The 25,054-nt window shown below is 39.8% G+C and overlaps 1 protein-coding gene across 10 annotated transcripts in view; it reads left to right on the forward strand.

The window, feature by feature from the left end:
- Nucleotides 1-25,054, forward strand: part of THRB (thyroid hormone receptor beta) — a 163,868-nt gene that overhangs the window by 54,143 nt on the left and 84,671 nt on the right. Inside the window, exon 1 of one of the 10 annotated variants that reach the window (XM_090142562.1) lies at nucleotides 2,313-2,603. The exons of the other annotated variants lie outside the window; for them this stretch is intronic. The gene's annotated coding sequence lies outside the window, so the exon portion shown is untranslated. Of the gene's footprint in view, nucleotides 1-2,312; nucleotides 2,604-25,054 lie in introns of those variants that run through there. 10 annotated transcript variants of the gene reach the window in all.

Here is a 25,054-nt window from a genome sequence, read left to right on the forward strand (position 1 = left end):
GGTAAGATGAAGTAGTTATATGGCAGCTTCACACATTCAGTCATCTGCATCACTGGAGGAGCAGCATGGGTCACTGTTGGCATTTTCAAAATGGGGCGTGTTCTTAAGTAGAAGCACAGACTGTTTTCTGACGACCTTCAGAGATGCACAAGAGGAGAGGCACTTTCTTCAAATATCTTAGTTTCTAAGAAGCCAAATGCAACTTCTTTGGAAGTAGATGGTGAGGGATATTTCAGTGGTTTTTCATCATCATCATCCTCTCACCAGGCATCCTACTCCCACAGATCCTTTCGCTTCAGCTCTGCTGTTCCTATTTGTGCTGCAGTGGGTTGGTTTTGTATAGGCGCATCATGGTCTTACCATCACAGATATCCTGAATGAGGTGTTCAGGTCTTTGAGAAATCAAGCCCAAACAGCAAGTCTATCTGCGAGAGCTTGCCTTCAGGCAATGTAAGACTGAGTCAAACTGAAATGATAGTGTTTTTTTTTCATGGTGTAGTATTTGCTGGAGCAGAATTTCATATGGAGCATTCAAAACATGCAGCAGTGTAGTGTTGTGTAATGTTGTGTAATGTTTTCTTTGTATGTGGCTGAACTTCTATGTGAGGTGATAATAACAATGCCAAATTGTGACAGAAAGTAATTTGAATGTCTTTTCTGTTTCTATTGGCCTTTACATGTTTCTATAAATACTATTCAGTTGAATGAGTACCAGACTGATGAGTGTGGAAGCCTGCCTGTCAGTGTTTCAAAGGAAAAGCTTTCAAATATAAATAGCCTTAAAAATATAAATGGTGAAATCTTCATACTGTATTTATCACTGACCACTTTCTTTTTCCTTTCATTGCGTCTAGTGATGCTTTCTTAAAATAGTTTCTCAGCTTTCCTGTTGGTGATTAGAAGGCTAATCTGGAGTCCAAGTAATTTTTGAGCCAGCTGGTAAGGAAAGTGTTCTTTGCTTGAGCAATGTGAGATTGAAATCTTGTCTGTCCTTTATTGAAGAATCAGTGTAAAATGAAACTCATTTTATCCCAGTTTTTTCTGGTTGGTTGATTTCACATACATATTCTTGAATTGGTTTCAAAATGTGATTCCAGCGTTGTTCAGAACTTCTTGTTCTTCTTATGCTAATACTATTCCATGTCCTTCTCACAAGTTTATAGCTCTGGTTTTCTCTAACTTATTAAAGTCAGTTCTCTTCACAAATTTCACTATGTCAGGCATTCTTTTTTTTTTTGGTTGGAACTCCACAAATTCTAGATTCTGATGATCCGCTCAGCTGCTCATGAAATAATCTGAACCTGTTGAAGTTTTAATGGCTCTTGGGCCTGACATCATTTTTCTTTTGTGTGAGTGTGTGTTAACATATACATGATTTTAAGGTAGTTTTTTATCTACCATGAACTACAGTGCTGTTTGGTAATGTTGCAAGCCAGAGCCAATCTTCCAACGTTACTTAAAGGGATGGCTGATGAGAAACTTTGTTCTTTTATACCGAACTCTTTGTTCAGAATGGAGAAAGGTAAGTGAGTCTGACCAAGAACCAGCTGGTTGTCTATGCACTACTTTAAGCACTGCTGCATTTGCACTGAAGTTGCCTTGTTCCAAAACTGTGCATCCCTCCTTATTTTTCAAGAGCTTCCCATAGGGGTGGGAGTGTGGTTGCAGTGCAAGATGAATCTTTGAGTCAAGCAAGAAACTGGAAGGAGACAATAAAGAGGGAATGAGTTTTAAGACTGGAAAAAAATAATTTGGAAAGTTACTAATAGCTCTCTATTGTGTTTATAGTCCTTGAAAACACCAGCTGCCCATCCTAGTTTCTTAAGAAGTCCTAGGGATTGGCATAAACTCCAGGCAATAGACTGATTGACACATCTGCTGCTGAGGAACCTCTGAGATAAAACCGTCCCAGTAGTTTTAGTACTGGCTCTAGCAGGGTAAGATGAAGTAGTTATATGGCAGCTTCACACAGAATTCATGTTTACCAGACAGCAGCGTATGCAGCATGGGAGCTGGGAGTGAGGATATACCCTGGAGTGATCCCACAGAGGGTCATACAGAGGGGCCCTGGGGGCTCTGGAGATGCAGATAGGGATAATCTTCCACAGCTCCTGGTGGGTATGAGATTGAGTGCAGAGTCACTTATGCTCATTAATGGGAGGTTCTGGAGGTGCTTCTGGAATTGATGAAGTCTGAAGTTCCCACAGGAGCTTCTGCCATGTCCTGTGGCTGTGAGGGTGCCATAGGGAGACAGTGTAGAAATGCAGTTAATAAAGGCAAATAAGGTCACAATTGGTTCTTTGTATCTCCAGCTATGTGCTTTGATCTCAGCCTAAGTGTTGCTGTGGGGAAGAAGGAAGGAAGGAAGATGGGAAGTCTGTATGGGAACTGTTGATCACGGCCTGAAGCTCTGATTGACCACCTGAAGCAAGCAGTGAGTCAGCCACAGGAGCACAGGTGAAGGCAATTCATCTGTGCTACCAGAAGGGGTGGAGCCTGGCTGCACCTCTCCTGGACCCTATTTAAGGACTGACTGCCACTGGGGAAGGATCTCTGTCTGGAGATTGCTCCTTGGGGAGTTTTGCTGTGAGACTATGACACCGGTGAGCATTTCTGGTTATCTTTCCACTGTGATAATCTTAGTAAGCCTAACCTCTATATACCTATTGATTGTACACCTATTGATTATACAGAAGTCTTATGGCAGAACATTAGTAAGTGGGCTGCTTTTGTGTCTGTGTCAGCAGCGGCGGCAGCAGTCGCTCTCGCAGTTTAGAGCAGCAGTGATGAAGAGAAATGCCTTGTTCAGTGCTTGTTCCATGCTGCCTCATCCTAGTCACCAGGAGTGTGCCTGTATAAATGGATAAGCTCAGGCCACTGGCAGGTGTTCTGAGGCCTTTTCTTGTGATATTTGTGAAGCCCCAAGAGCAGGCATCTGGGGCCTATACATCATTATGACGAGGGATAATATTGCTTTTCCTTTGCTACTGTAGTTCCCTTCATGAGACCACTCAAGTCCTGTAGCTGTAGTGAGGCAGAGAATGGGAGAGCATTCTGCAGCTGTGTCTGAGAGGTGCAGAGCGCACTGCCTTCAGTCAGTCAGGAAATCCCTGGAACAGCCAGTTGCTACTTGTACACCGAAGCTCTTTCCTTGTCAGGGGGGTGTGTTTTTCCTGCCAGCGAGCTGTCATAAAGATGCCTTGACTTCACATCTGATCTGGTTGCTAACGTGTCCTAGTAATGACAGGTAAAATGGTCTGTGTTCATGTGGCTCTGAGACTTCGGGGAATCATTGAAACATTTAATCATTGATCTTTATATTTATGCTTCAAGGCACGCCAGCATCTGTGAGCTTTTTGTTAGTTCTAAATGTGATTTGTGTAGTTTTATTTTTATACTGTGCCTTGGGATGCTAACTGGAGAAGGCTCTTAAAATAGGTATAGCTTAATGTGCTGCTCAGACTTCTCATTAATCTGCTTGTCTTCACTCTTACCCAGAGGTAAAACGCAAAACCTACAGAATGAGGAGTCTGGAATAAAATGATAGAAAATAGGACTCTGAAATAAAGACATTTAACACAGAGGACTCAGACCAGTGGTGGAGGAAACAGAACAGGATGTTCAGAAAGTCCAAGCCCTTTGGCATGAATTAAGGAGCTTGGAACATAAGCAGGGCTACAGTGAATTTGTGAAACAATGTTTGTCTTCCTAAACTGAATGCTGGAAAGCATCCACTTCACACTTTTCCTTTGCCAGTGCTGTGCTATCTATTGTAGCACTCATCTTCTGGCTCCTTTACTTTCTGAGAAACATTTGACTTTGTGTTCGGAACTCATTTATTTACTTGTGCTTCCTGCTTTCTTCTGGTGGTAATAGGAGCATCTTGCAGTTATGGGATGAACATTTGGGCCTTTGTTCTGCTTTACGGCACTGTTCCTGATGTTTGTATTTTAACTGCAGCAATGGGGTTGAAAAGATCCGCTTCACTGGAGCTTTGTCTGCACTGGTAAATGGAAAGGGACAAGAATGGTATTTGAGTATTGTATTGTGATTGTCCATATTGTTTAATTCCAAGCATGTGCCTTGGCGAGGTTTTGGCCCGTACCAATTAGCACATTCACAGAGGACACCTCTGGGTGTGGGAGGGGAGCTGTTCTCTGCAGACTTCATGGAGACAGTGACTATGTTGTGGCAGGCACCAGAGCTCAAACTTGAGGCATAGAACTGGTTGAGTCCCCTGAATTACTGGATATTGGTGCATTTTATTTAAGAGACTGCTGTCTCCTTGGGGTTAGCACTGGAGAAGGATGGCAAAATGCAAGCTCCTACTTCCTAGCTGCATTTCTAGTGCTGCCATCAGCATCAGCATTGGCCCACGCCACCTCCTCCCATGGGCCATCTGCTGAGGCCTGCTTTCACCACTTTCACAGCACTAAAATCTTACTACTTTGAAGAGGAGTTAGATGAGGGGCACAACTCAGGCTTTCTGTCAAAGTAGCAACACAGCAAAAGCCCTGTGAGTTTCCAAGAGCGTGGTCTTCCATAACGCAACTAATTTGCCAGGGGAGGTACAAGTGCAGCTCACAAAGCCAGTGTTGTCGCAGCCCAACAGTGGCAATAATTCCTGTTCTGGTTTGTTTGTATTTGCCCTACAGGGCCATAGTTAATTGTATGTGCCAATCATATGTTTGTTTGGATACATGGGCTTTTTTGAAATTCGCACTCATAAATTTAGATGGGGACAGTGTACATGAAAATAGGAATTGTTAGCTTGTCTCTGGGATTTCTGCTTTAAGACTTCTGCAATTCTCTTTTGGAAAGCATCATTTAATTTCTGAGCACTGTAGGTAAATCTGTTCTTCAAAAAACTGCTTCTGTAGGCTATACTATACATACAATAGTCTGTACAGTTATCTGTTGCTCTCTTTCTGATTTATTCTGTTGTCTGACACTTTAATTGCAATTACTAAAACCAGATTCTCCTTCAGTCAGTGTTGAAAATGATTTTTCATTTAGGTAGTACATGTTAACTATTAGGTTATGCATCGCTGATAGCTGTAGCCTGTTGTCTGGAAAACAGTAGGACTGGCTGCACAGTGAGCATGTATTTAGCATCAAGATTGAAGCTCCTGAGCTAGTTTCTGGTGCCTCTGGAATAGCCATTCAAGAACTCACTGCTGAGTCAGTGGACAAACCAGCAGAGCTCTTCCTCATTGTGATGCTTTGTGTACAGCACTATTATTGTAGGGAGGATTTTGTTGTGTCAGTACTAGGTGAAATGAGGTTTTTGCAAGCTAGTCTGGTGAACAGTTTTCTTCAGAGGTTGGTGAGGGCATTACAGCAACAGTCATGCAGAAATTCTTAAGAAAGAAGAGCTTTAAAGAGGCACAGAGCCAGGTATGTATAAACTGTTCACAGCTGGTGCCAGTGTATGTACTGCTGTTGGTATTTATTAGCTGAAGAGACTGGAAAGTCGATCTGGAGGGGACTGTGCTAGCTACATGTTCTTGTAGTCTTTGGTGGTCCCAGCTGTAAAACCAGATGAGCCTGGCTGCAGTGGTGGGGCTGATGGGGCAGCTGCAGTGCTGTGAAGACTGGCTGGGAGCTGTGACATGAGGCCCCTGGAAGGCCAGCTCTGCAACAACTCTGACGTGCTCTGTGGGCTTCTCTGCTGGTAGGCTGATGCTGGAACACCTAAACAGGTTTGTCATAAAGCTGCAGTGATTTCTCCCCTCTTTGAGATTGGGTTGAGGGGTTTGCATTGTTCTCAAGGATCCTTATCTCCTATGGGACACTTCAGAGGATCTTCATAGAGCAGCCACTGGTTAATAATGCCAGTGTGCCTGGCTGAAACCAGCCCAAAACATGTTTTTTAATTTCTCTCCCCAACAATTTAAGTGGCTATTGGTTGGATCAGGCTGCTCAGCTGTAGGAAATGGAACTCCTATTTTTTCATGTTGAACTAGCTTTCTTAATGGCAGAAGAATGGAGAAGTCACCTGCATGTCAACCCAAAACTGTACCTTTGAAATAGAATATATGTTTGCATATATGAAGAGGTCAGCATTAGGGATTACTTAGAGGTAATAATACTTTAAAGTCTTTATGAATGCTTTGGAGCACTTTTTCTTTTCCCATGAAATCATGACCTTTGCTGGCTTGGCTGCCTTTGTGTAGGAAATCTCTTTGTGAGAAGAAGTTAATGTGCCTGCTAAGGAGCCTGCTGTGCTGATGACTTCAAGCTTTTTGCTCTAAACTAAGAGTTAAAAAATGAAAATTACTTTGTGTCATTGCTTTGCCCTTTAATTAATCATTATGAATGATGAGATCAATCTTTATTGTTAACTGAAAGGAGGAGCAAAGGGGCAGGTGCTGATCTCTTATCTCTGGTGACCAGCAATAGGACCTGATGGAATGGCATGAAGCTGAGACGGGAGATTCAGGTTGGATATTGGAAAAAGACTGTTCATCAGGAAGGTTTCAGGATCAGGGATGTGATTGTCTTGGCCCTGGTAAGGCCATGCCATGAGTACTGTGTTCAGTTTTGGGCCCCTCACTTCAAGAAAGACATTGAGGCCCTAGAGAAAGGCAGTGAAGCAGTGGAGGGTCTGGAGCACAAGTCTTATGGGGAGCAGCTGAAGGAGCTGGGATTGTTCAGTCTGGAGAAGGGGAGGCCCAGGGGAAACTTGATTACTCTCTAACTACCTTAAAGGAGGTGTAGCAAGGTGGGATTTGACTTCTCCTGTGTAACTAGTGATAGGATGAGAGGTAATGGCCTTAAGTTATGTTGGAGAAAGTTCAGGTTGGATATTAGAAAAAAATTATTCTCAGAAGGAGTGATAAGGCACTGGAACAGGCTCCCTAGGCATGTGATGGAGTCACCATAGCTGAAAGTATTCAAAAATGTGTAGATGTGGCACTGAGGGACATGGTTAGTGGGCATGGCAGAGATAGCTTGATGGTGGGACTAGATGGTTTTAGAGGTCTTTTCCAACCTTTGTGATTCTGTGGTAATCAAGCCTTGGAACTGGCTCCCTAGGGCACTGATCACATCCACAAGCCTGTCAAAATTCAAGAAGCATCTGGGTAGTGCTCTCAGACATGTGATCTGATTTTGGGGTGATCCTGTATGGAACTAGGAGTTGGACTCAGGGATCTGTATGGGTCCCTTCCAACTTGGGATATTGTATGATTCTATGATTCTGTGATTGTATTTACTAACTTTACATGGAGGGAAAAATATTGGGATCACTCAGGGAGTAAGAAGTCTCAACACAAGCCAATCTCTTCTACAGACAGAATTGGACCATGGTGAAAACACATGGACCTCCACTAGTTCAGATGATCTGTAATGGCACTTAAACTGTCACTGAAGTAAAAGTCCAGTTAGTGGGGAGGTTCACAAAACCAAATACGTGATGCTGTAGGACCTGCATTAACAAGCATCAAGTCAGCTCTACTTTGGTTACCTAACTCCTTTCTGAAATCAGGGGAAATATACTTGTGAAATGCTGAGCACACCGAAAACAAAGATAGATTCATACTCATCTTGTTGAAATGGCTGTGGGGCTTTTCTACACTTTACAAATTACTGTGTTCCTTCAGTTTCATTACTGTTGTTTAAACATGAGTTCCTACCCTTGCACAAATGCCAAAAGCCACAGATGTGGAAATCTTGGACACTGTGATTTTTCATAGCGTTCATGACAAAAATGAAGTTGGCCTCAGAGATCAGAGGCATTCTTCAATGAGAAAAAGCTCTTTAAGTGTATGCCTTTTAGTAAAGGCAATTGCTCATTCAGAAGACCACAGTCAAGTGCAAGTACCCCCAGCTGGAACCCTCATTCCTCTGCTGCCATGTGGTCCTGCTCCTGTATAGAGCTGGTGAGACTGAGCCACTTCAGCTCATTGCCTGGGGTGTTCATCAGCTGCTGAATTTTATTTGCTTTTTAGAGCTTGTTCTTTTAAAAATATGGTAGACACCAGTAGAAAAACAACTGAAATAAGAATGGTTGGGCTTGCTTTTCTTTTTAGTTCCTATATGGCCCTGTAAAGGGACTATCTTACTATCTTATATTCAGGAAAAAAAATAACTTGCAGTGGCTGGAATGGAAAGTAAACAAGCATGAGCAGAAAACAAAATTTGCAATACAATTCTGTGTACACTGTCAGAATCATTCCCACGCAGCCCAGCAATGGCATGGAGATTTCGGGGATTACGTTCAGATTAAATGTCAGCAAGAGCAGAGCTTTGGTGGTGTGCCAGGGAGGTCACATGAGGCAAGTCCCAAACTTTTACACATAAATAAAACTGTTTTCTACTTAATAACCAAAATACGCTACAAATCTTAACACAGCTAATGACTAGAATTAGGAAATCTCATTGTAACTCAGTATATTTATTTTTGTTTAATTTAGTTTGGGGACATTTTGCTGTGTTCTGGTACTTAAGACTTTGTCAGCAATTTTATTTGGATGTTATGCATCCACTGTAAAATTTCTTTTTCTTAGGAGCACAACACAAAGAAACGTTAGTCTAAAACTTCCACAATTCTTTAAAATTTTCATTGTTAAACTTGGACATATGTGGTACAATAATCTACTAATTCTTTCAAGGGGAAGTATTATTTTACCGAATTATACAGAAACATCCCTGTTATTTGCAAGATGAAGTGAAAGATGCTACAGTCCCATAGGATTTGTGGGAGAATATTATTGGGATGGAATGAGAAAAGAGATATTAACTACATAGTTTGGAATTGTTCCGTCTTTGTTTTTATCTGTGGTTGGTCTGTACTGTTCCAGAATACCTGTGAAAGGAATATGCTGATGGTACTGCGCTGCATTAAGAATGGCTTCTTTTGATTTAATTTGGTTTTCTGACTACACCAGATCACTCATGGTGGTAGATGTCCTCCCATGAATTTGCAGTACCTTAGCTACTCCACCTGAAACAAAACGAATACTCTTCTTATCTACTTGCCATCTCTGAAGAAAATCTCAAACTATTTTAAAATTGATTTCTTGAAGCTTTTTAATACCCTGTGATCCTAGCAGTGCATACAATAAAAGCATATGATGCTTTTGTGCATTTTTTTATTTGCTTCATAGCACCGAATTCTGCGGCAGAGCATCTTCCCTTCACTTCTTGAGCACCAGGTGTTGGTCACAGTGATTTAAAGGAGTATCCTTGGGTTCACCCAGCATACTGGGTCAAGTCAGCCATTGAGCTTCAATATATGCTGCATTTCTCCAGGATTACCTCATGTGAATAGGAGCAAAACTTGAAGCCATTAGGCAAAGCAGCTTAGTCTGTGGATTCGTAATTCCACCTTTCTAATTATATAGATATCTCATATTTGTAAACCTAATTTTAGGTATACTGTATACCTATAAGTAGATGTTAATATACACATGTATGTGTGTGTACACACTGAAGTTAATTTGCCTCTTCCTCTTCCTGCCTTTTCCTACCTTCCCTGATGCAGTGAGGCACTAGGGAAGGAGAAAAGTCACCGATTGTTTTGGCTGACTAAGGCCAGCATAGGCATGGGAGGATGTGCAGACTGATCTGTGTGTTGAGGCTGGAAACTGGGAGACAGCAGTTACAGCTGTTAGGCTGTGTGGGGTCAGGCATCAGACTGAATGTGCTCTGGGATGTGGCTGGTGGGTAGGAGCAGGGGTGACCAGGAGGCAGCGGTGCTGCTGCGTTGTGCAGCTGCAGGTCTGGTCGCTTTGTTCTTTGTGAGGCAACCCTGACCATTTCAGCACTACTTTGAAGTGTAGGTTTAAAAACTTGGAGTTTACAAGGAAGTCATTTCATTACAGCAATAAATAAGGTAAATTAATCAATGATTTTTCAGAAGCACCCTGTGTCCTACCACTTACTTATCCTGAATTGAGAAATTTATAGTGCTTTTTCCATTGCTTTTATGAGACCTTAAAGTTGTACCATCCTACAGCCTGAGACATAGAGTAATGAACCTAACCCTGGTTACTTGTTTGAAGGTAATGTGACAACAGACTGTTAGTATAAATTATATTTTACTATAAAATATGCAAATATCTCAATGACTGTACTTCTGTCTCAGCAGTACTTAAGAAACATGATACTGCATGCTTCTCTTGTAAAGGGAGTTTCATAGAAGCAGCTTCACATCTACACAATGGTTTTACAAAGCCCTTCCTCTGTTTCAGGACGAAATGTGTGCTTGGCTTGGGAACATATTCACAGTAAATCTTCCTTTCCCTTACTAAGGAATGTTTGTGTATTCTGTTAGGTTCAGATTTTTGTGTTGTTTTTTTTTTAAATGGTAACCTTTTTGAATAGTCTCTTAATCACCTGCTGGGCTCAGTGACTTGACCATGTCCATCTTTCCCTTTCCAAGACTATAGAATATGAAACTGGCATTGCTTCCAGTGGTTTGCCCAGCCTGGCACTGGATTATTTCCAGGGCTGTGAGGGCTTTTGGCACAGTAGCCAAGCCAGTACCTGTCTGCAGGGTTTCTCTTTATAAAACTAGATGGCATTGCTGAGCATGCATTTGGTGGGTAAAATAGCCAGGTGCACAAAGGGTGTGAGCAAGTGATTGCAGCCTTTGGGCATGTTGTGCATGAGTCAGGTTGTTCCTGACTGCAATAACAGGTGACTGTGGTGACAATGGGCCTTTCTTTTTTTAGTCTACACTGAATATGTGTTGCACTTTGATTTGCAGGCTGCTACTCAGCTAGAAGACAGTATTGCAGCTGGGAACAGAAAGTGAAGTTGCTACATTCCGGATGTTGCTCAGTGCTGGAAATAATTGGGAAGGTTCATAATTAAGTAAAAAGCTTTGATTATGGCTTCCACTGGGAAGATACTGCTTCCTGTTGTTGTTCCTGAGATGTTTTTGTTGTTTTTTATTTTTTAGTGCTTGGTTAGGGTTTTTTTTTTGTTGCTGTTTTTGTTTTCTATTCTCTCTACTGATTAGGACTGGGGAGACCTGGGTGAATCCTGCTAAGAGCATCTCATTATTCATGACCATCTGAGAGAGATTTCTTGATAGTGGTGGACCTTTATGTGTACGTAGTTTTGCTTAAGAAGGGAAAAAAAAAACCTATTGTGTTTTGATTCAACTCTGATATTTACTTAAATTTTTAACTTAAGTTTTTTTTATAGCCTGATGCTTGTTCCAAAAAAGTTGCAGCTACTGAGTCGCTGCGTCACAAGCTGATCGCATCCCACTGAAGGGTGGTGACTCTTCATGGCCTGACTGTGACCGGGGTGCTTCAAGCTTTGGCACTGCTCTCTGCTCTCCCAGATCTGGAATAACCAACTGTGTTTCTCTCAGAGGGCGTCAACAGCCCACAGTGGAAATGCAGATTCGGTTCCATTCCTGAAAAGCGTATCTGCAGCTGAAACTATCCTTTTGGTTTAAAGACTTTCTTGCCAGATTTTATCCTTGGAAGTCATAGATTTCCATATGGTTTTATTTGAAACCGTGTTGCTTCATGCAAGGTGAACGAGGCTCAAAATAAACTCAGCTCAAGCATTGCAGGAGCTCTGTACTATGGTTGTTTTTTTTTCCCAATTAAATATTTGAAAGGAAGACACTGTTTAGGATATCTATTTTAGGTATGGAGTTTCAGCCCAAATATAAATCTGAATTTCAGATAACTTTGTTCCAAGTTAGCATAATATTTATGCACTCATTTTTTGATGAAAGAAAAAGAGACAGTTAATTGTTTGACAGAAGGAATAAAGTGTTTGACTCTTCTGGGTGCTATGAGGTGTTCTGACAGATCTCTTTTGAATGCACAATGTTCAAATTATACATCAGTGAGGTGATGTTACATTATGCTATCTGTCTGCACTTCTACAAGCAATTTCACAGCTTTCATTAAAAAATTACAGTGGTCTGAAGCTTGCTGCCTTGTGCAAATTGTAATTTTGTAGATTTTGTATCCTATAGCAAATGATAAACAATTGTTGCTCTTGAGACACTTGGGAGGTAATCAAATATAACTAATTTTTTTTACTGAGATTGATCTGCAGACGTGTTTGGATTTTATCCATTTCAATTGCAGCTGGCAGAAGTGTTTTCACTATCATCTAGCAAATCAAATCTAATATACTGAAACAGGAATAGATCTTGAGAGTCATGCACTTGGAAATGAGATTACATGGGAAGGAACTTTCTAGTATTGTTTGGCCTAAACAGTGAAAAAAGATGGGTGCTTACAGATTACTATCTGCTCAGATCTAGATCAGGGCTGTTTAAATCACAGACTTTTCATCTAGATTCCGACCATGAGTGTGTGTGAGTTGGCTAAGACCAGGTGAAATTTCTCAGATGTCATTGGAAATGTGGTATTTCTTGCTGATTTTCCAATATCTTGGTGAGATGGTTCACTGTTCTTGTTTGTCAGAACTGTGTGCCTCTCCTGGATGGCTAAGAAGAGGCAGATCCAGTGCACTGCACGTAGCTCAGCAGGCTTTAGTAAATGAACTGAGTGTAGGTTACTATAGTGCTGTCTTTTTATTTAGTGCAAAGACTGATTTCTGATGGAAAGGAAAAAACAAGCTTTGAGGTCATGTTCTCAATGAACTCCTTATGGCAGTCTTTTCTGAAAAGAAAAAATCCCACTGACTTCTGGAGAAATAACTTCTTTGAAAGCATTTTAAACTTTTCCTGTGATCAGAACTTACCTACCTAGCCAGTTTTTTTTTCCTGTGCTGTGCTTGAGGAAGCCCAAAGAGTTTGATGTTTGGTAATGACCATTACCAATGCCACAAAATATATCAAGCACTGACTCTTCGCACTCTGATCCGTTTGTAAAAGTGCAAAATGAGTTATATTGCAACTCTAACAATATGTGAAAGCTGTAAGCATAGAGCTAGGAAAAGATCACCTTGGAGTTGCTACATATTAAATTTCAGTTTTCTTATTTTTTCTTGTTTTGTAAAGTTCGGATAGCCCTCTTGTTTACAGTTTTACAGCAAATACCAGATATTTAGTGGCTCTGCAGAAAAGAGTATAACAATTACTACATGTTTACAACGAGAGCAGAAATGCTGAAAATCCTTCCATTTCCAGTTTCCACAAAACTCTTAAAAATGAATAATCCCATAAAAATGCTTTTTCAAAATTGTTTGACAGTGCCATTCAAAAATGAAATGGGTTGTTATCCTGCTTGTTAACTCAAGCTGACCTGACAATGATAATCCTTGAACTTGTGGCTATAAATTGTTAATTTTTTTTAATAATCCTGCTGTTTTATTCTGTCATTGTAGCATTCCAAAATCTGTTTATTTTTAGTATCAAAACATTATTTTATTATTTAAGTCCCATACAAAAAAGATGTGAGACCTAACCACACAGCCTTAACAGGAAAGAATAAGAAGGAAAATACAATAAATTAGCCCTTCAGGTAAAAGAAAACATTAAGTCCAAAATCGAAGTAAAGCTCTTGACTGAACTTTGAAATATTTTTAAGTGTGATAACTCTTTCCTCTGTGAGCACTGTAAAGCAGAAAATCTGTTTGCCTAAGGCTGAAGCATTTCATTACTAGAGATAAGTCACTGCTATCTGTGGAACATTCGGTAGTCAATATAAACCAGTCATCATCTTATGCTATATGGTAGATAGCTTATCAAAATTTGCTTCTAAGGTCTTCCTGACTGTTGAGGGAAGAGGGATTATGTCTTTCATGTAGTGTCATTTAAGAATAGTAATAATAAAGTAAAATAAAAGGCACAAAACCACCCCTAAGCTTTTTTCATTAACTTTTAAGAACTTCCTTGGTTCACAACTGCAAGTATACTTTAAGCAGTACTTTACTCAAAGGTATCTTCCTCTCATTTTTTGTAGTTATTTATTATTTTTTTAATGTCAATGTCCTGCAATAACCATCTCCAGAGTGTCTTCCCTTCCTTCCTTCCTTTGCCTGTATGTTATGTCTCCCTATACACAAAGACATCAAAATACTTGTCTATTTCTGCGTTGATTCTGAAGTCTTCTGGAAATGACTTTTTCCCTGAGAAAGAACTTGTCTATTATTCTACTTAGCACTAAGTTTTAAAAATATTAAACCTTGGTTAACCGGAATGGAAATGAGCTACAGAGGAATACAATTGCTCAGTACTCAGTATTGTTGTCATTGTCTGGATAACTGGCATCACTGTTTGCCATTATCTTATGAAGTAAAATCCATCACACCACACTATACCAATGCTCCTCCCTATGTGCATCTTTCTGGACAACTGACTTTGAACAAGTAATAGCACCATACTTCTATATCACATTTGTGAAATCTTAAAGCTGTGGATATAAAGAAAGGCTTTTCCAACTAGTTTGGCCAGGAAACAACGTTAGAAGCTATTCTGTACATATACATGCTTTTTAATCACTGGAAATTTCATAAGGAATCTTTGGCTTAGTTTGAGAGGTCAGCTGTAGAGAGGAATAACTAACCTTCAGAGCTGAAGACGACCTTTATCTGTCAGGTGGAAATCTGTATGTGGTAGAGATGGCCTGAATCAAAGTTCTAACTGTTATAAGTTTTCACAACAGTGAGTAAAAGCAAACTGAATACAGATTTTTTTTGAACTTACAACCTTCATTTGTTTTATTGTACTTGGATTGATACTGGCCGGTCCATTTACTGCACTACCAAGGTGTGCCTCAGGCAAAGCAGATATCTTGGTAGGCAGAACAGCAAAAACCTTTTGGAAGCATCCTTTCATCAAGTGCTGCAGCGTGTGGAATTCCTCAGATTATTTTCTATCACTTTTTTTTTTCCATTAGACTCCTAATATAGAAGGCTTATGAGCAACAAATCTTAATCATGAAGAGTGCCTTTGAGTGACAGCAGTCTCACACTTTGGGATATAACTGTTTCAGTTTAGTTGCCAATACATTGATGGCCAGTGATGCTTTAAAATGTCACAAGTCCCATTTGGTCTCTGACAGTGGCTGCAAAAGATTGTCTCATTTGGAAGATAGCCACTAGGGAGTGTTGAGAAGCTGTATGAAAGTGGGGAGCAGAGTGAAATCATTACATCATTTAAATTATCTTAGTATCTTGGTGTCTTTTTTTTATTTGTTGGGTTCTTTTTGTGTGTGGTGGTTGTTGTTTTTTTTTTTTACCTTTGAGTGTTGGACTTTTCCCAACATCATATGGCATATGTATCTATTCTAGAGGGGACCATATAGACAGCAAATATATCAGCCTCTTTTCAGTAGAGGTGAAGACTTGGCATTCATTTTGTGCTTCAGATGACCAAAACTTATTTTTTGCCTCTCCTACTTAACATGAAAACTAGCAAATGCTGAAATGTCCTCCAGTTTGACTGATTGTCTCTTTGTTATAAAACTGAAGATTCTTAGGGAGTTTCAGAGAAGTTTGTAATGCACTTCCTCTTGGATGAAAGCCAGAGGATTTCAACGTGGTCATTCCAGCACAGTTTGTCTGGCTTATAAAGCAGGTGTCTACATGTGTACAATAAATCTAGCTCTGCTGATAAATTTGAACAGATTATTTAAAAGTATGTGTTACTATGAGCGAGGCTGGCAATGTACCATGCCAACAAAATAAAATATAAGTAACATTTATGTAATGTATTTAACGTACAGTAACTTCATAAAGTAATGGCTCCATTGTGTGAAGCACTTCAAATTTTCTGTTTCAGGTGTTCTTGATCACTCCTTTTCAGGTGAAATCTGCAAATCTCACTCTTCTTATTCACAGTGATATCAAGTGGTTAGGTTAACCACCTATTGTCCATAACCTCAATGAGGAAACAGAGTGAATCATACACATTAAAAATAAATGTAGTAAATAAACAGAAATAATCAGCAGGGTTATATTACGAAAGAGTCACTTTTCCAGGTGGTGTTTCAGTCTGATCTTCAAGATCAAGAAAGCTTTTTAAACCCACACATCACTTACATGAGACTATTGCTAGTTAAATTTCTAAGGTTCATTGGTGTCTCAGGTACTCTGGAAGTCTTGGAGAAATGGACCGGCCATTTCACCGCAACGTGTTTCATCATTAGCACTATGACATTATTTTTTATATTTTTACAAATTTTTGAAGTCTCCATACTTATTTTAGATTGGATTGATCTAATTATCGTATTCATTTGGAGTCCCAGGACCTCCTGAGAAAGGTAGAGGATTTTTAGTGGATATTTTCTGAAACTCATGAACAGCTGAAAAATATTATAGCATTTGCCCAACCTCCATAATTTTTACTGCTTAATTAAAAAATTAGGCGTTACTTGACAGCATTCATGTTGCATCTGCTAGTTAGCAAAAGTTCTAAGACTTAAGTGGTATTGTCTAGTTTGCACTCTGCTTGCCAAGCAGCTGAGGTGCTCCAGGGATTGCCTCCAGTGTTGGGAAGAGCTAGCAGCTATGACCAAAAATTCTGGAGATGCACAGGGAACCACCACAAAGCCCTGGATTCTCCATGCCTTTCAGATTTTCTTTAAAGGCATTTTGTCATTAAGGAAAATGTGCTGAAGTTAAAGATGAGTTAATTAGTATGTGTGTATGAGTATTTACTATAGCTGTACATCAATATATATATATAGTATTTATCTGGTTGCATCTATGTTATATCTTATGTTCATGACATATGTATAGGTAGATTATTAAGGCATGTGGCCTGTGCAGTACATCAGATGGCAAGCCTGTCCCTCCTTCCTTTAAATGCTAAATCTTGAAGTCCAGCACTCATGAGAGGCCACTTGGGTTTGAGGTAAAAAGTGGGCTCATACCAGTCCTTCTTCCTCTCTATAAGATATTTTACTTTGCACATGTGCCTTGAAAGTGCATGTTTTCACTTGAGCACTCTTTACCACAGAATCACAGGGGTCAGAAGAGACCTTTGGACATCGTCTAACCCAGCCCCCTGTAAAAGCAGGCTCCCTGCAGTAGGCACACAGGAAAGCACCTGGCAGGTTTTGAGTATCTCCAGAGAAGGAGACTCTACAACCTCTGTGGGCACCCTGTTTTCTGGTGCCATGTCACCCTCCAAGGAAAGACATTTTTCCACATACCCTTGGTACATGGTGGCTCCTGTGATCTACGTTCCTCCTAATGGAGGTAACCAGCCAGATCCTCAGTAAATTAACAGCCTTTTCACTTTATTTTCAGACTCCTTTGATTATGCTGAGTTTAGAAGTGTGAATTTCATGGAGTGTGTTTGAGATGACAGGTGGGAGTGCGGGGTTTTCAGTGCTCTGTCTGAAATAGACATGAATCCTCTTCAAGCTAGGAAATCCATTTCAAATAAAGCACCTCTTATGTGTCCTAGAGCAATGATGGCCTCTTATTTGTAGTTCTCTTAGCTGTGTGTTGTGCGGAGTCTGCAGATTTACATTTGAACTTATAAGCAGCATTAGAATCATAATATTCTGAGAAAAACTTATGCATTGTGCTTAGATTCAACTATAATTACATCTTGTGACCAAGAAGTGGAAATAAACATGATTTATGTTGCTTTTTCATGTGTTTTGGCTTTGCAGCAGTATTGGAGCTCTTATTGCGTATTGCAGATCTTTACGAGGTGAAAGGATGGCAGCAAGAAAATTGTGATACTGATGGTTGTGCTGGTAGAGTTGTGCGGTGGGCCATTCTAAATCAAATGACAGTGTACAATAAACAAACACCTACTACAGAGAGAAAATCTGGGGACATCTATGCTACCTACTCAGTAATGCTGATTTTCCTCAATTGCCAAATGTGTAAATTTAAAATAATTGCACCTAAGTCGATGAAACTATATTGCAACTCTACAAAAAGTGGGAGTTAACTCATTCTAGCTGGTTACTGGAGACCTGAACGCTTTCAGTTCACATGTTGAAGGCACAGTATGTGGTCTCACTATTATCAGACATTAATATGAATGTTAAGGAATCAAAATGAACGGATAATGAGTTATAAAACTGATCAGGAGTAGAAGTGTGAATCAAGTTCTTGCATTATGAGCTGTGGGGATAGCAGTTTTGGGACGTGATTGGGAAAGAGTGCTGAGAACAGTTTTTAGTTTGAAATAAAGGCTGGCATAGAGGTAAACATCTCATGGCTCTATCCTCTACAACTGGTGACAAACGCAGTATGTTTAGATGGGCAGTTGTCGTAGTTTTTTACATGTTTTTCATGGGTGGGATGGTTTAGGCTGTTGTGTAAAAGTATGGAAAATGATGTACAAGTTTGTTTGTTATTTCATATGAAATATAAAACAATTATCAAGATATGACTCTTCCAGTGTTGTTTTTTTTGCTAAGTTAATGTTAAATACTATATATAGTACCAAGTCAAAGTGTAGAGTAAAAGAAGCATTTCCCAAAATATTGTTTACCATTTTCATGCTCAGAAAACTGCTTAATTGTCTCTCAGCCAATATACATGTATTTGCTGCTGAAGATGACTTATTTGTAGTGCAGTCCACAATACTAATCATACTACCTGAGCTGTTCTGCTCAGTCTCTGCACAGTTAGTGTGATGTGCTGTTGACGTGGAGAAGGTGACACGGAGTCCAGGTGTGTTGAATTCATTGCCGTAAAGCCCTGAGTTTGTTGCAGTAAATCTGAGAGCCATGCACAGAAGGCCCATAAGAGCACATCATCCAGTGCCTCCTGCAGATGTGCTTGTAGTATCTTGAACCTTATTTGAAGAAAAATATGGAGGTTTTAAGCCTTGCAGATCAGAAATGAGTGGAATGAATGAACAATTGGAGCAGAGTTGAACTAATTGTTCCAACATTAGCTTTCAAGTGAAGGAGGACTTAAATCACCCTGCTTCTGATTTAGAATTGGAGAGGTTCTAGGCATCAAAACTAAACAGAAACAGAGGATTGAAAACTACCATCTGGTTCACAGAGAGCAATACTGTAGTTTTGGCAACATCCTAGGTTTATCTTCTCTGTAGTAATCTGGTTAATGCAAAAAGCAGTTTGTCACCATTTATTAATATGTTAATGCCTGCATGCATACAACCTCTGGGCTGCAGGTACAGGCCATCCTTTAAAGAGCAGCACAGGCAGCAAATATGACAGACTGGAGTCAGGGAGGAGCAACACAAGTTTTTTTTCTTCAAAGACAAATGAAGTTTTCAGAAAAAGATGTACTGGTTTTTGTCACTGTAAAATAAATGTAGTATTAGCAAGACCCTTCACAGTAGCCTTGCCTTTGGTTTTATTTCCTTATTAATTTATTGCTGATGCACACTTGTTGTACTAGAAGGGAAAGAAGCTAATTAAGTCCTTTAGAAATACACATGCAATATACTACAAATAAAACCTTGCAAGAATGCTACTTAAGTCTGTAGCTTCTATCTGTCAACCTATACAGTTTTGTTTTGTGGATGTCTGATGACATAGCTTAGTTTTAATTCTCCATGTTCTTCAGGCAGAAGTGGTTTGGTTGCTTTCTGTGCCTTGTCTCAGCCTGGTGCTATGTTTAAATGTTCTACCTTGTGGACTTACCATCCTTCTGAGTTGTCTCAATAGCTTGCTATCCCACGTCATTCAGTCTGTATTACTGTCCCACGGACACCAAATCCTGACAGCTGCCCGTCCTGTGTGATCATCTGTGCTTTTATTCCCTTACAGAAAATGTAGCAGTGATTTGGCTCTTGGGTTGGCATAATCTTCAAACTTAATGTAATGTTATTCTCTTCTAATCTGCTGCTGTCATCTTATATTATACATATTATACATACCTCTTATTTATCTCCAGTTCACCTGCCAGCTCTCTCTGTTGTAGAATAGTCTCCACTAGCCATATAAAAACTTTGTCTCAGAGGAGAAGAGTTATTTCCCTTCATCAACCTAATGTGGGAATTTGGAGAAGCAGAATGTAATTAATTATTGAGCTTGAATTCTGTCCAAAGCAGTGTAAGATTCAGAGTTACAGTTTATGAATTTCTTTCATCCCTGCAATGATATGAGGAGCAGAGGGGAGACAGGAGGGTGGGATTTTGTGCTGGAGGAGAGTTTGGGCTTGCTCTGTAGCAGCATGTTTTGGTTGTTACCATGTACTGCTTGAAAGAGCATGAAAGAGCTTCAGTGCTCTGCCCTTTGCCTTTCAATTCACTGTTTCCAATTCACTTGGTGCTTTGTGTTGCTTTTCTGAGGCAATTCCTTTCACTTTATCAACACACATTTTGTCATAATTTGTTGATGGTAACTTCTGGGCCAGATCTAGCAAATCTCTACTAGAGTGTTTAGCAACTGGATCAGCTGTGATTCAAATAGTAGTGGTACTACTGATTTTTGTGGTTTTTTTTTACTAGATTCCCCTGCTAGCTCTAGAGCTAGTTTTCATAGAGAAGAAGCAGATGTCAGTGACAAGTATTAGGACTGAATGCAGCCGGAATTGAGGGTGAGAAAAAGCTCTGTACCACTGGCTGCCCCATTATGGGAATCTTGTGCCATGTTGGGCAGCACTCCCTGGAGCAAATTTCTGTACTGGAGGATCAAGGCTGGGGAACAGGGCATCTGTCTTAGGTAAATCCATCACTTTGGGTGTCACGCAAATGAAGTTATTGGTGTGTTCTTTTTCACCACCAAAATACTTAAAATCTCATCTATTTATATGAAAATGATGTAGGAAAACAACACTGGAAGATTTTTCAGGGGCCTTTTCTGGATTTCTTGTTTTTATGTTTGTCTTCTGAGATGTGTAGTATCTAGAGTCTCAATATGTTTCTTCAGTACTTAAAAAAAAAATCTAAATTCAGAGAGAATTAGATTTGCTTTTCTTCTGTCTCTATGGAAATATTTGTATTCTGCAAAGTCTGTGACACTGTGCTGTGTAATGATTCTGCCATCCTTGTGAAACAAGATGTACTCTGTCCTTTTAAAATTGGATCTACTTAAGAGACACTGCAATTATTCTGAAATTGCAGATCATCTTTCTCCTGAGAGGAGATTATTTCCTTTGTTGCAGGAAAGTTGACATTAATAAGCGTGTAATCAATGACAACAGTATTGTAATGGGCATGGAAGTTTATATCTGCCAGAATAAATGATAACAGACAGGGTAGAAACAAAAGAGGGGTCCAGCTTCTCAGCCAGCATTCTCTTTCTTCAATCTTTAGACTGAGTTGTTGTATAACCAGATAGTTGTGCAATGTGGTTTCCACTGCTTAAAGAGAAGAAATAAGCAATGTAGAACATGAACTGGAGATAAAAGGGGGGAAGAAGAAACGTTACTATCAATGGCAATTTTTGAAAATTAATTCATTCTTATGCATACTTCTAAGTATAATGTCCTGGTACCATTCTGAGCCTACTGTCACAGATGTTCATCTGCCCTATTTTGTCCTATTTTACTTCAGGACCACAGTGTAGGTAAGTGAGCACTGAGCAAACAATACCAGAGAGATGAACGGTCAAACAACCCTTGCTGTTGCTGTCTGGCTATAATACAAAAATCACTGCAGGAATTGATGAAAAGTTTTGAAGCCTTTCATTGCTGAGGCAGAGGGCTCACCCTGTTCCTCTGCCAGAGGTCAGAGCTGCAGCCCACTGTATCATGGCAAGTCACTTCAGTCGGTTAATCAAAACCTTTTCATTCTACCCACTCTTTAGCAGATCCTTATCTTGGTTTTCTATGTAAGTAGACTCAGCACCTCTCACCAATTTTGTGGAGCTTTGAAGTAATACCAGGTTTTAACTGGCTTTAATTGGTCTGGCAAAAGATATTTCCCTGCCCAAAAAGTATATTTTTCCCTCTTTAAAACAAGGAGGATATTGGGATTCTTGAAGGAAGGGCTACAAGATATTGTTTTCTCATTGAAAAACAATGTCTTTTTTTCCTGGCTTTTATCTTGGAAATCATTGAACAGTTTTGGCTGATGTCAGAAAAAAAAAAAATAGCCTGAGGTGCAGATCCACTGTGGAGTGTTTCAGCTCAAACAATTAGTCAGGTGAAATTATAAGCAAGTGAAAATTGGATCTTATGGGAAGCATTGGGTAAACCTTGGTAATGGACTGTATTACAGTTGCTGTCTATGTATACTGAATTTGAAAGAAAACCTTTTAAGTCTACATGCAAATAGCACACACCCTTATCCAATAGCTTTTGCTGAAATTCATATCACTTAATTCAATATTGCTCAAGAATCCCTCTGTTATAATATGACTACAGCTAATCGTACATTGTTAAATCTGTTAATTGGCTGTCAACTCTTGGCCAAGTTTAAGTTTTATACCAGAAGGATGAGGACCAAATGCTCAGTGTCCTTTATAGATGTTACTTCTACGCATAATAGAATAATCATAAAAAGTTTGCCCATCCTTAAAAATGTACAGTGAATTTATCATGTAAGTGGTTATTATGACATAGAAAGCTGTATTGCATTTCATGATTCATGCAAACAATGACTTATCAGAAAGCCTTCTGTCTTCATTCTTCTAACGGCATAATTTGGTTATTTCCATATTGTGCTGTTCTCAGCAGGAGGCAGAGGAAGGCTTTGGCTAAATATCTACCCTAGCTAAGAGACTCTGCTGTATTTTCATTATGTGTGCCTCAAATAATCATTCACTGTTAATTTCAAAAAGCCCTTGGTACTCTTTTTTTTCTGCGTGTGTGTCTTAAACAATAAGGGATTTTTTTCTTAAATGAAAAGGGATTTGTTGCCTTATGCCAACTTTTCCTTTTGGAAAAAGAAAAATATTGGAAATATTGGAAAATATGAACCTGGGTGTTAGCTGCATCTTGAGTACAGATAAATCTCCTCCCAGAGCCTTGCTCTGGCTGTAGCTGGGATGTACACTCCTTCATGGGGACTTTTCTCACAGTGTTATCAGTAGAGCTGGATAATTTGGGTGATCTGATCAAATCCAGTAAATCATTGCCCAGCATTAAACAAATGGATCTGGGACTTGATTCCAGAAACCTCTGCTACTTGGTTCTCAGGTGGATATTTGCTGCTTACGGCACATGAGGGAAAGGAGTAAAAGAAAAGTTAGCTGAGCATTTGGAAATTCATTATCATTGCACAGCATGTATGATCAAACCCTTTGTAAGGATGCGCCACTAAAATGGTAGTTTGTTGGCTACAGAACTTCTGTATGGAAAGGAAAGGTGTGTCACTGGATTTTCGGGTGGTTGTAGTGAAAACAGTGGGTATTTTTCTGGTTTTACTTGCTGTCCTAGCACAGAGTAGTGACTCTGTCAAGCTTTTCCTTCCACAATAGGCTTTCCAGGTGGGCAGAGCTCAGGATCATTCTGCCCCAGTAGAATGACACTATGTCTTGCAGTCAGCCCTAGTGTGATGGGATGTGATAGAAGGAAGAACAAGAAGGCGGTGGGGCACGGAGAGAAGAAGAGAAAACAGAAGTCCAGGAGTGTTCTGTGGAAACAAAGGATCATGCAATGGGGAAAAGCTGACATATAAATTGAGATCTGCACTGCATGTGCCAGTTGTGGTCAGTGACCTCATCTGTGTGCAGGTCAGGAGAGCGTAAGTAGCTGAGGTTTGCCAGCAAAGAGTTGACTCTGGAGGAAAATGAAGGCTGGGGCTGCTTTTGGCAGAGAATTTTGCTCCTCATGGAATCACTTAGAGACTTAGAAAGATTGTGAATCTTGCAGTCTTTTTATTTGCAGGGCTTTAAAGGTAGATGGCAGATGGATGAAGTTCATTCTCTGGTTATTTCATTCCACAGCTAAACCTGCTTTCTATTTGTGCCTGTGTGAGATCATTCATTTATGTTCCAATACTGTGCTCTTTATTTTTTTTCCATGACTCTCTTATTGCAGAGCCCCCAAAATCCATTATCAGACTTCTAATTCCACTTAGACACAGTGGGGTGGTGATACCTGTTTCCACTTGCAGCCAAACAGCAATGTCAGTTTTCCCATGGAAGAGCCATGATGCCGTGGACCCACGAGGCCACTCAAGGATGGGGTCTGTGTCTGAGCAGGTGCTGTCAGTAAGGTGTGGGGCTGTGTGGATACCTTGTCCTAATGAGAACTTCATACCTAGCTCAGTCTTTCCATGAAGGGAAAGGCATACTGGCAATGGACCAACACTTCCCATCTGTATTACCCAGCCCTGCACTGGATGTGCCAAGGCCTTGTAAATATTTTATGCCTGTTCTCAGGATGGTTTTGGGATGGCACTAGTTGGTATTTTCAATTACAGTGGCTAGTTTTTAGGTTTCTTCAGTAGTTTTGTTTCTATTATGCCTTATTAGAGGTTATTACATATATTACTTACAGTAAGCTTCCTTGTGGTCCCTACTGTTCTGCAGCAAGCTGTAGATCCCCAATAGATGGAGCATTTTTCCATAATTTCTGTGCCCCATCTGTTTTCAGATTAACTGATGATGGAGGATGAAGGAAGAGAGTGCAGGGAAAGAATAGCATAATAAAACTCTTTGGTTGCATCACTCGTAATTCTCAGAGAATGTTTTTAAAAATTGATGTTGCTTCTTTTCAAGCTGCTGGGGGCACAGATCTTTAGTCAATTAAATCCTTATTTGGGGAGAATTTTTTTTCCCTGCAAGCCTTATTAAATGCCTTTGTGCTGTTACATGTCTGGTGTCATTTTGCTAGCTAAAATAATTAGACAGGTTTTGCATATTTCTAGATGTATAGTAGATAAGTAAAAATGAAAACCTTGAAAGTATTGTTCAGATTAAGAATTGAAAGTTGATGTAATCTGAACGTGGGCCACCTGAGTTTGAATTGTCCGGTTTACATCATGCAATGGAAAAAATGATGAGAAAGCAACATAAATGTATTTAAAATACCTTTCAAATACCACATCTAGCTGTTCTAGGTAAAGCTGAGTATCATCTACTCTGTATTGCTTTTTTAAGCATCCCTTCCATTATTACAAGGACAATAAAGATAAAACAAGATCTGTGAGCGTCCATTTTCTCTGCTTGCTATAAAATGTTATTCTGGAGCAGGTGAATGTGGCTGTTCTTATTGTAGTCCTATTTTTTATTATGAATAGAGATACTAATCTCACAGGCTGTATTTGATTTGTGTTTAAAAAAAAAAAAAACTGATAAAGCAAACTTGTAGGATATCTACAGGCTAAATA

Source organism: Phasianus colchicus, chromosome 6 (assembly GCF_987193195.1).
Source record: "Phasianus colchicus chromosome 6, bPhaCol1.hap1.1, whole genome shotgun sequence".
NCBI classification, from domain to species: Eukaryota; Metazoa; Chordata; class Aves; order Galliformes; family Phasianidae; genus Phasianus; species Phasianus colchicus.